Genomic DNA, 14,160 nt, shown 5'->3' on the forward strand with positions numbered 1-14,160 from the left:
GGGGAGAGTAAGGTTTTCTTTTAAGGAATTGGCTCATATGAATTTAGGGCACAGCAAGTCCAAAATCAATAGGGCAGGCCAGCAGGTTAGAAATTCAGGTGAGATTGATATGATATGACAGTCTGGAAGCAAAATTACTTCTTCCTCAGGAAAACGCAGTTTTTGGTCTTCAGGCCTTCAACTGATTTCATCAGGCCTCCCAGCTCCCACATTATGGAAGATAATCTATTTTACTTTTTTATGGTAAACTATTGTCTACAAAATACTTCCACAGCAACATCTACACTAACATTTAAACAACTGGACACCACATCCTAACCAAGTAGACACAAAAAATTAACCATTACAAAGAATCATTGTCAAATCAAATCAACTCATCCAAAGGAAAGGAAACACAATTACATCACCATGCCATATGAGAATGACTTAAAGGAACCACAAATATTTGTGATTTACATACTGCTATATTTCACTAAATGTAACACATTAACAATTGTATTTTTATGTACTATTTATTTATCTAATTTTTAATGTTTATTTATTTTTGAGAGGCAGAGAGAGACAGAGCGTAGGCAGGGGAGGGGCAGAGAGAGAGAGGGAGACACACAATCTGAAGCAGGCTCCAGGCTCTGAGCTGGCAGCACAGAGCCCGACACAGGGCTCAAACTCACAAGCCATGAGGTCATGACCTAAACTGAAGTCGGATGCTTAACTGACTGAGCCATGTAGGTGCGCTTTATGTACTATTTATTAAGAAAGAAGGGACTACCAATCAAATCTGGACACAATGCATTCTTACAACATAATTTTTACTTTATATTTGTTCAAAGAGTTGTTTGGGCTTATTTTGGCTGTGTCTTTTATTATGTATTGCTCTTTTACATTTGTAGAAAGAAAAACAGCAAATATATTGAGTAAAATATTCTTAAAACTGTTTCCCATTCAGAATCTAACTCTTCTGAATCAGTTTTGATTCAAAGCTGGTAATGTTCAGGTTTTTCCACATGATACCATCTGTGCCATCACAAGCTTAGCTGATGCAACATTTTTAAAGGAAACTATATAAGAACTAAAAAAGCTTTGGGAGCTCTTAAGCAGGTTTTGAAATTATGTAGACTAACCAACTTTGACTCTTATTTTAGGAAGATTGCTAAACATTCCTGATTCACTATGCCCCACAACAATTTTGTCCCTGTGCATTAGAAAAGTCCACCTATATTGTCCCCTGTGTGGTTTTCTAGGCTAGTGACAGCAGTCTGCAGGTTTGGAAGCTGGAGCTTCAGACCTTTGTACATATGCAGGCAACAAACACGGTGTCATAATTCACCTAGCTGAAGCCACCATGAGAAGTTGTGATGTATTCCTATGGCAGAGGTGTTGAAAACTGGGGGCAAATGTGCCTTTAAAATCAATGAACACATTCGCATCAAGTAATTACAGTGCTCTTGCAATGTGGCAGAGTCACTGGCCCATAAGCCCACACCTTGCTCTATCTAGTCCGCACAACAACTGTATCAAGTTGGCATTGCCACCATCCCTGTCTTATGACATAACCAAGGATTAGGGAAATTAAGCAATTTGCCCCAGTTTACAGTGCATTGGTGAAGAAAGCAAGCAATAGCTCAGGTCTGTCTAACAAAAGGAACAGCACTTGCTCTCACAAAGCCTCTTGGAAGAGATGGTAGTGTTCTGCCAGCACTTTGAGGGCCCTCCTTGTAGAGACTTCTGATGTTCCCACTGAATTGATGGAGGAAACAGAACTCAAGAAGAGTGGGATCTTACAAGGGAAGGGCCGAGTCTGAGGATACAAACACCCCCAACACTACACTGGTATTTCCACTTGTGTGATTTGGGCCAGGCCTGCACATTATTGCTCCCCCAGAGTTATTACAGGTTGAAATGAGGCACATGGGAAAGAATACCATCTGCCACACCTGGCCTGAAAACAAGCGAAGTTAATATCACATTCATAAAGCTCTGAGGACTGCTTCTCTGATTTTCCCTCTCTGAGCTAGGAGTTTTTGATGAGGAGATCAGCCCCCACCTCCAATAAGAGAGTACTTCAGGTCAGTAGTAGAGAAAGGAAATCAATGTTCAAAGAACAAAAGGATCATTAATGTTTTATTCCCCTGGATAAACAGTATGAAATCCTTATTGATCTTAAATATGTTACTGGACAAATGTACCTTTCAAAAAATGGCCTCTTAGAACTTTGTTCACTGATGATACAGTTTATCTTCCTCTTACCTGCTGGATATCACAAGGTCATCACTCTCCAATCTGAATGACCCCAGGGGAATTCTTAGAGAGGTTTCAGATTAAACTTCTATATGAACAAAAGCCTGTAATGGCTATGTGTGTGTGATGGTCCCCAGCATCAGGTTGCTGAGCATACTCCTTTCCCCTTCTTCAAATGCAGTTCTGACAAAGACAAAGCCTTACTTTAATCCTGATTATGTTTTTCCCCCGGCCATAACACATTATCCGATAAAGTCTATCTATGTAAAAATAATTTCTAGAGGGCTTATTTACTCAGGACCTAAGGAAGACAGCAAAAACATCTGTTGAGAATGCTCAAGCCCATCACCCCATAATAAGAAATACATGAGTTGATTCTACAAGGTCACATGCAGCAGCTAGCAAGACACACTGTGGGTTTGGTGTTGGCCATCAGCCTTCCCTCTAAGTAAAATACTTATTATATTTATCAGAAGCTCCCATATGGCCCTGTGTTGGGCAGGATACTCTGCACAGTCTGCACTGTGCTGGCACGGCCTCTCCTTTCCTCTGTTTCTACCAACGCACATACCCAAAGCTTACCTGTTAGTGCCACAGTTTGACCAGCTGGTTATCAAAGGCTTCTTCTCTGTAAATGTCACAGCTTCTGTCTTTCCATAATGAGCACCCTAAATTTGTGCCCGTGGTCTCATCCCACTTGGGTTTTCTACTGGCCCTTAGTGAGAGCGACCTCCCCCTCCCACCTTTCCTCCTCCTGCTTACTCCTAGATGATCCAGAGTAAGAGAGAGAAGAAGTCAAATCTAGATATGGATTTACTACTGGAAATAAGACCTGGGGCAGGTCGCTTTAGTTTCTCAGAGCTTCAACTTCCTCATCTTTAAAATCAGGATAATTACATGTACCCTCTGCCTTATCCCCATGATGATTTGGAGAACTAAAGAACATTGTCTATATTAACAACTATTATAAAGACATTAATTACCATCACCATGGGTATTGTCATTGAAAGATGTGAATTACCATAATTTTTTTCCTGTGGAAGTCATATCTGATGACTGAGATAAGGCCTTCGAGGACCTTGACCTATGGATCAGGGCTTGGGAAATTTTACTATCATTGTCAGCCTCATTCAACAGCATGTATTAGGTTCCCAGGTATTTTGGACAAAGCTAGGCAGAGATCGAGTGAAGAACTTCTATCCTCGAGGAGATTAGTATTTGGCCCTGTGGTTGTACAGGAGCTACTCTTTCTGATGAGATTAATCATCATATAATTCAGGTGTGCTGGAAAAATCTGAACCTCAGAATAACAGAACTCCAGTCTCCACTTTCCATCAAGAGATCTAGAACAACCCAGCGTGACAATGATGCTGGTCCAGCTGCTGGCACAGAAGTGATGGCCAGCTCAGCAATGAGTCCTTGGAAAAGCTCTCCTCCTTGCCTGTTTCACCTACCGCAGCCTCTAACTCTGGTATCTTACTATCGCTGTCTCAACAAACGGTCTGCATTTAGACCCTTTTCTCAGGCCTTGATTTGGGGGAAAACTTAGACAAGACAATGACTAGAGTGTTATGAATTTGGACTCCAGCTGCAGAAAAGAGAAGGCTCAAGCCATTAGAATAGGTGAGTTGTCAGATACAAAAGAGGGATCAGGAGACAGACTCTGAATAGACTTTTGGGAGAAATCTTCATATATAGGGCAGGAGAGGAAAGGATTGTGCTGGTCCTGACAATGTAGTAAATAGACCTTACAAGAGAGATGCTGGGGCCTTTGGGTGCCTGACAGATTGGTGTGGCTTCTCTGCCTAGGAGGCTGGAGGGACAGCCCAGGCAGTCTGGCTCCTCTGGAATTTTGCATTTCATTCAAATAACTGATCTGGAAAACAGGGTCTGGTCACTAACTAGTTCCCTAGTGTTTCTTTAAAAAATACAAAGCACTTTCTTCTACTAAGGACGTTCCTTACCCATAATATCAAGAGATAATAACCAAAAGGGAAAATCCAAAGATTTAACAGTAATGAAATAGAAGTCTTTGAATCTAAATACATAGAAGACTTGGTTCTCTGGCGTTTCTACTCATGCCTCAATCCCATACTCCTACCACTTTTCATTCTCCAGACAGTTCTCTCCAGTAGTGGTGAAAAGGAACCCCTGGGAAGTGGAAGGTGGCAGAAAGATGTGATATCACAGAGACAGGGAGAAGGGCTGCCAGAATAAAAGGCAACCATCATCGTCTGATCATGCAGAGAGGCTGAAGGAGGAGAAGGTGGAGGAAATGCCACTGATCCAGCATTTCAGTCTTTGGTGACATTTAAAAAAACAGACACCAGAGGGTGCAAAGTTGAATACTGGAGAGATGGGAGGGCCAGAGAGAGCACCAAAATCAGATACACTGGGAAGTGAGTGAGAGGGAATAGCAACCAGGTGTAAGGGTGTGTAGCAGAGATTTTGTAGAGAAGAGGGGCCTGGGAGTGTGGACGCTAACTCTTGTTTAAACTGAATATATCATATTTTGCTAGGACAGAAAATTAATTTCTTGTTAATTTAAGTGTTTTAAACATAGTTATATATTTTTCTTCTTCTTAGAAAAAAAGATTAGAGCAGAAATCAATGCTATCAAAAGCAAAAAAAAAAAAAAAAAAAGGTAGAATGATCAATGAAACCAGAAGCTCGTTCTTTGAAATAATTAACAAAATTGATAAACCACTAGCCAGTTTGATCAAAAACAAAAAGGAAAGGACCCAAATAAATAAAATCAAGAATGAAAGAGGAGAGATCACAACCAACACAGAAGAAATAAAAACAATAATAAGAGAATATCACAAGCCAATACACCAATAAAATGGGAAATCTGGAAGAAATGGACAAATTCTTAGAAACATAAACTACCAAAACTGAAACAGGAAGAAATAGAAAATGTGAACAGATCATAACCAGTAAAGAAATTGAATTAGTAATCAAAAATCTGCCAAAAAAACAAGAGTCCAGGGCCAGATGGCATTCCAGGGGAATTCAACCAAACATTTAAGGAAGAGTTAACACCTATTCTGCTGAAGCTGTTCCAAAAAAAAAAAAAAAAAGAAATGGAAGGAAAAACTTCCACACTGCTTCTATGAAGCCAGCATTACCTTGATTCCAAAACCAGACAGAAACCCCACTAAAAAGGAGGACTATAGAACAATATCCCTCATGAACATGGATGCAAAAATCCTCAACAAGATATTAGCCAACTGGATCCAACAATACATGAAAAAAATTACTCACGACAACGAAGTGGGATTTATATCTGGGATGCAGGACTTGTTCAATATCCACAAAACAATCAATGTGATTCATCACTTCAATAAAAGAAAGGAAAAGAACCACATGATCCTCTCAATAGATGCAGAGAAAGCATTTCACAAAATACATCATCCTTTCTTGATGAAAACCCTCAAGAAAGTATGGATAGAAGGATCATACCTCGAAATCATAAAATCTATGTGTGAAAGACCCAATGCTAATCTCATCCTCAATGGGAAAAACAGAGAGCTTTTCCCCCAAGGTGCAGAACGAGACAAGGATGTCCACTCTAGCCATCGTTATTCAACATAGTATTGGAAGTCTTAGCCTCAGCAATCAGACAACACAAAGAAATAAAAGGCATCCAAATCAGCCAAGAGGAGGTCAAACTTTCACTCTTTGCAGATGACATGATACTCTATATGGAAAACCCAAACGATTCCACCAAAAAACTTCTAGAACTCATCCATGAATTCAGCAAAGTTGAAGGATATAAAATCAATGCACAGAAATTGGTTGTATTCCTATACACCAACAATGAAGCAGCAGAAAGAGAAATCAAGGAATCGATCCTATTTTCAATTTCACCAAAAACCATAAAATACCTAGGGATAAATCTAACCAAAGAGGTGAAAAATCTATACACTGAAAACTATAGAAAGCTTATGAAAGAAATTGAAGAAGACACACAAAAAAAGGAAACATATTCCATGTTTCTGCATAGGAAGAACAATTATTGTTAAAATGTCAATGCTACCCAAAGCAATCTACGTATTCAATGCAATCCCTATCAAAATAACACCAGAATTCTTCACAGAGCTAGAACAAACAATCCTAAAATTTGTATGGAACTATAAAAGACCCCAAATAGCCAAAGCAATATTGAAAAAGAAAACCAAAGCAGGAGGCATCACAATCCCAGACTTCAAGCTGTATTACAAAGCTGTAATCATCAAGACAGTATGGTACTGGCACAAGAACATACACTCAGATCAATGGAACAGAATAGAGAACCCAGAAATGGACCCACAAACATATGGCCAACTAATCTTTGACAGAGCAAGAAAGAATATCCAATGGAATAAAGACAATCTCTTCAGCAAGCGATGCTGGGAAAACTGGACAGTGACATGCAGAAAATGAACCCAAACCACTTTCCTACACCATACACAAAAATAAACTCAAAATGGATGAAAGACCTAAATGTAATACAGGAAGTCATCAAAATCCTCGAGGAGAAAGCAGGCAAAAACCTCTTTGACCTTGGCCACAGAAACTTCTTACTCAGCATGTCTCCAGAGGCAAGGGAAACAAAAGCAAAAAATGAACTATTGGGACCTTATCAAAATAAAAAGCTTCTGCACAGTGAAGGAATCAATCAGCAAAACCAAAAGGCACTGATGGGACGGGAGAAGATATTTGCAAACTGCATATCAACTGGTGAGTATCCAAAATCTATAAAGAACTTACCAAACTCGACACCCAAAAAAACAAATAATCCACTGAAGAAATGGGCAAAAGACACAGACACTTCTCCAAAGAAGACATCCAGATGGCCACCCAACACATGAAAAAATGCTCAGTATCACTCATCATCAGGGAAATACAAATCAAAACCACAATGAGATACCACCTTACACTGGTCAGAATGGCTAACATTAACTCAGGCAACAACAGTTGTTGGTGGGGATGTGGAGAAACAGGATCTCTTTTGCACTGTTGGTGGGAATGCAAACTGGTGCAGCCACTCTGGAAAACAGCATCAAGGTTCCCCAAAAAATTAAAAATAGAACTACCCTATGACCCAGCAATTGAACTATTAGGTATTTATCCAAGGGACACAGGTATGCTGTTTCGAAGGGGCACATGCACCCCCAATGTTTATAGCAGCACTATCACAATAACCAAAGTATGGAAAGAGTCCAAATGTCTATCAATGGATGGATAAAGAAGATGTGGTATGTATATATATATATATATATATATATATATATACACATACATACAATGGAGTATTACTCAGCAATCAAAAAGAATGAAATCTTGCCATTTGCAACTATGCGGCTGGAACTAGAGGGTATTATGCTAAGCGAAATTAGTCAGAGAAAGAGAAATATCATATGATTTCACTCATATGAGGACTTTATGACACTGAACAGATGAACCCAAGGGAAGGGAGGCAAAAATAATATAAAAATAGGGAGGGGAACAAAACATAAGAGACTCTTACATATGGAGAACAAAAAGAGGGTTACTGGAGGGGTTATGTGATGGGGGATGGGCTAAACAGGTAAGGGGCATTAAGGAATCTACTCCTGAAATCATTGTTGCACTATATGCTAAGTAACTTGGATGTAAATTAAAAAAAAATAATAACAATGATGATGAGAAGAAGAAGAAGAAGTAGAAGAAGAAGAAGAAGAAGAAGAAGAAGAAGAAGAAATTTTTAAAAAGCCATTCAGCAAGGAGGAGAAAGATGTGGAAGATGCAGGAGAGAGAGGGTCTATCTGGGGAGGGTCAGCCAAGTCCTTGCTCACCTCCTGCCAGACCCAGCAGTCTCCAAGTGGAAGAGATGTGTCTTGTTCTTCTTCATCCACACTATGCATCCCCATCACCTAACAGTGTGTCCAGCATAAAGTGGGTAGTGTGCAAATAGTTGCAAATTAAAATAGGAGGCAAGAAAGGGAAGTGAGGAATGGAGAATTTGAAATACAAAAGAAGGGAAATGGGAGTTTCCATGGAGTAATCTCAACTTTCTCAGTAGAAAAGGAAAATGTCATCTGCTCAAAATGAGACAGACAGAGGGGCGCCTGGGTGGCTCAGTTGGTTGAGAGACCGACTTCGGCTCAGGTCATGATCTCATGGTTTGTGAGTTCGAGCCCTGTGTCGGGGTCTGTGCTGACAGCTCAGAGCCTGGAGCCTGCTTCTGGCTCTGTGTCTCCCTCTCTCTCTGCCCCTCCCTCACTCATGCTCTGTCTCTCTCTGTCTCAGAAATAAATAAACATTTAAAAATTTTTAAAAAATGAGACAGATGGAGAAAGCACTAGAAGTTTAAGTAATGCGGAGAGGATGTAGAAATGCCTCTGAAAGCAATATGCTGACAGAGCTTCCCAACCAGGGGGACCAAGGCAGATCTATGTGCCATGAGTCTGTGAGCACCAGCCATGAGGGTAGAGTGCCGGGTTGGCCCTTGCAGTCCCAGGAAGCCCAGAGGAGATTCTCAAAAGCAGTTCCAGAACTCACAGGACATGGGGCACATGCCATTCAGTGTGATGCTCTGAGTGTGGCTGAGGAGGTTCTAGGTCACACGCACATCTACTCCAGCAGCCCCTGCTTCTGGTTGACAAAAGGGCCCACAGGAGAATCTGTGCTCCTGTCACCCAAGGACACCATCCGCAGCCAAAGTATAGCCAATTGTGGTGATGGTTTCTGGCCAGTGCATCTGTAGGCAAAGGGCCCATATGTATATGTCCACATAACATTTATGGCCGATATGTCCTTCAGTGTTGTCCAAACTGGCTGCTCTAAAAGTGTATGCACATTCATTATTTTGAAATACTTGATATGAAAAAGGCCAATAAGAAATCCATTTAAGTTATTATAATAAATTCCAACATTACTTTTGTCAGTGAAAGAAAAGGAAGAACTCTTTGAGCCTTTAAATATAATTTTAGATGTTGTAAATTTTTGAGTGGTTGTAAAAAAATGGTTTTAAAACTTTTATTGCCTACTTGTGTGAACAAAGTTTCCAGTCAATGGTGCCTATCAAGAATCTGAACAAATTATCACTAAGTCTGAGACATAAATTGCCTTGTAGCTATTTTAAGCATCAAAATTGATATATAAAAAAAGTTATGTTCATGGAAACCAGTTCAAGTTTTCATTTAAATTTTGTTATGAATTTCTAGAACTCTTATAAAAATTATTAAATATCTTCCTTAGAATTGTATATTTTATCATTTCTCATCAGCTTTAACATAAAAAAAGAATGTAATGGATATTTTCACCATGTGCCATATAGATACCACCAAATGCCCTCCAGGTTGTTCCAGTACACCATTCAAATATTATTTCCTGTGTATACCATGACATGAAAAAGAAGAAAGGTCAGGAAGCATTGTGGAAACAAATCAAGAAGAAATGAATAGATGATGGCATATAGATATAGATATAGATGATGATATAGATTAGATATAGATATATAGATATGTATATATATATATATATATATATATATATATATATATATGCAGTGGTCCAGGCCAGCATGAGCAAAGGTCGTGTCTGAGGAAGAGACCCCCAGGAGGGAACAGCACAGAGGACCCAGAAGGAGGCTGTAAGGGACAAGGTGCAATTCCAGCAGTATGAGTCCCCCCTGGCAAGGTGAAATGCAAGGAGTAGGGGGTTGTTCACCCGACCTGGGAGCCTAAATTTGGGGTCCAAATCCAATCCAGGTGAGCATCTGCAGGGCCAAGTCTTTCTAGGGATGTCCTAGAAGCATCCCTCCCTGAGACATTACCATGCATCACACAGACATGAAGCCTTTCCATTTTTAAAGTGCTCCTTCTTATTTCAATCACCTGAAATGTCACTGTATTCCCTATTCCAACTGTGACTACAATGTGCCACGTCGGCCTTATAAATCATCCACTCACAGACAACAAGTCTAAGCCTGGAAAATCGTAGGGTGGGTTTTACTGCACCATGTAATGGGAAATACTGGCCAGAGACTTGGGTTCAGGTATGTTTGGGCCACTGACCAGCTTAGGGACCTCTGGCCACCTACATTCTCTTTCTGGCCTCAGATTCCTCATTTGTAAAATGATAGGGTTTTACTAGATGCTAGCTATTTATTTATTTATTTATGTATTTATTTATTTATTTATTTATTTATTTTTATATTTTAAAAAGAGAGAGCAAGTAGAGACAGCAGAGAGAGAAAGAGAGAATTTTAATCAGGCTCCATACTCAGCATGAAGCCCAATTCAGGGCTCGATCCGACAACCCTGGGATCATGACCTGAGCCGAAATCAAGAGTTGGAACACTCAACTGAGCCATCCAGGCATCCCAACTAGATGATCTTTAAGGTCCCTTCCAGCCTTGACATTTTCCATTTTTGAAGTAATCTATATCCAAAAGATTTAATTAAATGCTGATTCATAACACTAGGTCAGAATCACTGGGATGCAACCCCTCTGACAGGAGCTATACTTGCATTGTTCTTGGATGTATTCCTGGTGCTGAGAACAGATCTAGGCATATGTAGGGACTCAGTAAGTATTGGCTGGCTGGCTGGCTGGCTGGATGACTGGATGGCTGGATGGCTGGATGGACAAATGGATGGATGGGTATGATTTCTAAGAATATGTTCATGACACACTCTCTGTTTAAGACACCTATAAATTTAACTTATTTGAAAAAAATTTAGTAGGGCATAGGGAGTCAGCCCACCATGAACCAAAGTAACTTTATAGTGGCACATTTCATATTAAAACCACATTAGAAAAATGTACTGAAAGGGGAGAGCTATGAATACATACCCATCAGAATTCCCAGACCATGGGGCCGGGGAAGCTATTGATTCCCACTTTACCATTTTTGGAAAGTTTTTATAAGGAGGGAAGATTTAAAACCCTTTTAGGAGGATGAAACTCTGCTGGATGGTGGGAAAGAACATACCGCCTGCATTAAAGAAGTCATTGGAGATAGAGTTGAAGTCCAGGCCTTGTGCATGGGTGGAGGAGGTGATGAGGAGAACCAGTTCTTCAAGTTGATCAGTCCAGTCTTTGAATTTGAGCAGTGGCCACTACTTTCCAGCTGTTGGCCCTCCTCTGAGCCCTGATAAGAATGGTAATGCCCAAAGGCTAGAGAAAGCCTGAGGAACTGCCTCCCTCCTTCCACTTTCCCCAGGGGAAAAGCCCTCCATCCTCTAAAGTCAGCACAGAATGAATGCCCCATTAGAGGTTTGTCCATCCTGTGTCTTGCCTCCAGCAGTTAATACCTGCCCAGCTCTTGGATTGCCTTCTGTATTGTGACCAGGGCTGGTCCAGGAAGTGCAAAGACCTCAAATGATTGGTCTGGGCAAAATCCTTATGAAGGTGCTGTTCCTGGTGTGGGATTATCCACTATTCCACAGATACTTCTGCTTTCACAGAGGTGAGAGGTGATTCCCACCAGATATTCCAGTCAGGTCTATTTTGTTTACCTGTCCTCTCCCAGGAGACTCCTAGCCCTGGTTTGCTCACCTGAACTCAATGTCTTTTATCATTTGCAGTTCACCTGGTGACCTCACTCTCTCCATCATTCACCTCTAAGTGGTGATGAGGCCAGACTTCCCAACATCTAGCTCTGTTATTTCCAATGGTATCACACACATAAATCATTCAGAGTATTGCCCACAAGTTATGGAACACCATTCCCGACCTCTGTATTTTCTTCCTGCTGCTGCCATACCAAATCATCCCAAATTTAGTGGCTTAAAGCCACATACATTTATTACCTTATAATAAACATTCAGGAGGTCAGTGGAGCTGTGTTCCCTTCCGGAGGTACTATCAGAGAATATGTTTCCTTGCCTTTTCCAGCTTCTGGAGCCACCTTCATTTCTTGATGTGTGGTCCCATTCTCCATCTTCAAAGCCAGCAGTATAGCATCTTCAAATCTCTCTGTGACTCTCTGACCCTGCTTTGGTCATCATCTTTCCTCTCTCTCTGACTTGCTTACAAGAATCCCTATGATTATACTAGCACATTCAGGTAATCTGAGATTATCTCCCTATCTCAGGATCCTTAGTTTGGTCATCTGCACACATTCTCAGAGCCCAGGAACCAGAATATGGACATCTTTGGGACACATGAATGGCTCAGTCAGTTAAGCAGCCAACTCTTGATTTCAGTTCAGGTGATGATCTCACAATTCGTGAGTTCGAGCGCTGCATCAGGCTCTGAGCTGACAGTGGGGAGCCTGCTTTGGATTCTCTCTCTCTCTCTCTTTCTCTCTTTCTGCCCCCCCCCCATGGATGCTTTCTCTCTCTCTCTCTCTCTCTCTCTCTCTCTCTCTCTCTCTCTCTCAAATAAATAAACAAAAAAAATGTGGGCAACTTTGGGGGTCATTATTGCCTCCCATTACATGGCTCAGGAAGCTCAAAACTATCCAGTGCCCTCCTATTAAAGAAAAGATGTGGCACCCGGTTGGCTCAATAGGTTGAGCATCCTACTCCTGATTTCAGCTCAAGTCATTATCCTTGGGTGGTCAGACCAAGCTCCATATCTGGCTTCACACTGAACATGGAGTTTGCTTAAGATTCTCTCTCTCTTTCTCTCTCTCTTCCTCTGTCTCTCTCCCCTCTCCCTCTCCCATGCTCTCTCTCTCTAAAATAAAATTAAAACAAGAGAAAAGTTTTTAAAAAAAGAAAAGAAAAAAAAGAAAAGCTAATGCCCTGACAAGGACTGCACACTCAGGTCCCCAGTTACCTCTTTTTTTTTTTTAATGTTTAGTTATTTATTTTGAGACAGAGAGGGAATCCCAAGCAAGCTCTGTGCTGACAACCGCAAGATCATGACCTGAGCCATAATCAAGAGTGAGACCTTAACTGATTGAACCACCAGGTGCTGCCCCCCCACCCCAGTTACCTCTTTGATGTCAACATTTATTACTCTCCTTTGAACACTTGGTTCCAGCCACATGAGCCTCCTTAGGGTTCCTCAAGCATGCCAGGTCTATGTTCATCTCAGGGCTTCTGCCTGAAACACCCTTCTCTCACACATGCATACCATAGTTCCTTCTCTTTCAAGTCTTCGCCTCAATATCACCTTCTCAGTGAAAATTTTCCTGACCACTCTAACATTGCCATTCCCTCCCCCTCCTTACTAATGCTCTGGCATTTGCTATCTTCCTGTTTATTGCTCTTCTTTACCCTTATCATCTTCCAGGATATTTTTCCCTTTTTTACTTGTGTATAGTCCACCTGCCCTCATTAATAAACTCCATGAGGGAGGTTTTGTCTTTTTTGGTCTAACCATAACCCCAGTGCATTCGATTGCCCCCCAAATTCAATGGACACTCAGTAAACATCTGTGGAATTCCATTATTCATTCAAAATAATCTGTTAAGCATCTACTATCAGTGCCACTACATCACACAGCTCCAATAGGTATTGTCCACATCATAATCTACAGACCAACCCATCTGGTGGAAGGGTCCCTGGGTTCTGTGCTCCAGGCAGGAAACAGAGATGAAGGAAGGTCTCTGCCCTTATAGAACAGACATCTAGTGGGAAAAGTTGATACAAAACCAAATAATAAAACATGGTGAGACAGGCACTAATTCAGGCAAGTAAGAAATATCATGAGATCATTCCTCACCTTATCATCTCATACACGTGGTGACATCACAAGACACCATGCATGTCCTTGGCCTTGGCAGCCACCTGCAGTAAATAGCAGGCCTCATCCACAAGGCCCAGGAGGCAGGTGTGTGATGACTCAGAATTTTTTTCCAATAGAAGTACCATAAATCAACCCATTTAGGGTGCCTGGATGGCTTACTTGGTTGAGGATCTGATTCTTGACTTTGGTTCAGGTCATGATCCCAGGGTTGTGGCATCAAGCCCTGCGTAGGGCTCCGCTCTGAGTGTGGAG

The sequence above is a fragment of the Acinonyx jubatus genome, chromosome D1 (genome assembly GCF_027475565.1).
Source record: "Acinonyx jubatus isolate Ajub_Pintada_27869175 chromosome D1, VMU_Ajub_asm_v1.0, whole genome shotgun sequence".
In the NCBI taxonomy this organism is placed as follows: domain Eukaryota; kingdom Metazoa; phylum Chordata; class Mammalia; order Carnivora; family Felidae; genus Acinonyx; species Acinonyx jubatus.